The sequence below is a fragment of the Seriola lalandi genome, unplaced genomic scaffold, assembly GCF_002814215.2.
Source record: "Seriola lalandi dorsalis isolate HSWRI2012SDOR001 ecotype SW California unplaced genomic scaffold, Sedor1 jcf7180002036105, whole genome shotgun sequence".
Classification (NCBI taxonomy): domain Eukaryota; kingdom Metazoa; phylum Chordata; class Actinopteri; order Carangiformes; family Carangidae; genus Seriola; species Seriola lalandi.
The window spans coordinates 1-798 of record NW_019506681.1 but is presented as its reverse complement, the minus strand read 5'-3'; the positions used below and the strand labels follow the sequence as shown (position 1 = coordinate 798).

The following is a 798-nucleotide window of genomic DNA, read 5'->3' as shown; positions in this document are numbered from 1 at the left end:
AAAATACAGCAGATTTCAGGTAAAAACACCCAGAGAAACCAAATCCTGCAAGGTTTGGATGGTGGGTCCAGGTGGGCGGGGCTTGGTGACTGCTTTGTTGTGACATCACAAAGTTCCAGAAGTCCTGACGGCTGGTTTTAAGGCTCAGTTTCTGAATACAGGCTGTGTGCATTTCTCTGTGGACTGAGGCTTTGATACTTTCACAGTAAATATAGTTATACAGTATAATTATATAATTATAATTAATATAGAAGCTAGACTTTAATAATAAAGTGAGAAAGTCAGTGTAAAGTGTTCCTGTTCTCATGGACATTAAGATTTAAAACACACAGGAGCAAACTGTGATAATCTGGTCTAATAACCTCTGACCCCTGCTCTTTACCCAGGTGGCAGTTTGCCAGCGACGGAGCTGACATCGGGTTCGGCGTGTACCGACGGACCAAAGAAGGCGGCGGTCAGGAAGTGGCCGACATGCTGCAGGTTCTGCCGAGCCAACGCTACAACGCTCACCTGGTCCCTGAGGACAGCTGCCTCACCTGCCCCGAGCCCGGAGTGTGTGAGTAACCAGACGCATGCATGTTGCATCACTTCCTGTTTCATGCTTCATACAGAGACATAGACAGACCAGAAGGTGAAGACGCGTATTCATCCTGCAGGTTGTAACTTCCTGTTCTCTGTGTCGTCCATGTTGTGCAGACGTGCTGTGTTTCGACAACAGCTACAGCATCCTCCAGTCCAAGAGGGTGAGCTACAAGGTCGAGGTCCTCCCTCCTGCAGACGGACAGACGCAGAGTCAAC

The 798-nt window shown here is 48.4% G+C and overlaps 1 long non-coding RNA gene across 1 annotated transcript; it reads left to right on the top strand.

The window, feature by feature from the left end:
• Window positions 1-6: 6 nt before the first annotated feature.
• Window positions 7-798, top strand: LOC147819850 (uncharacterized). Its single transcript, XR_015436184.1, has 2 exons — window positions 7-556; window positions 697-798. It is a non-coding gene; the product is annotated as an uncharacterized LOC147819850 (long non-coding RNA).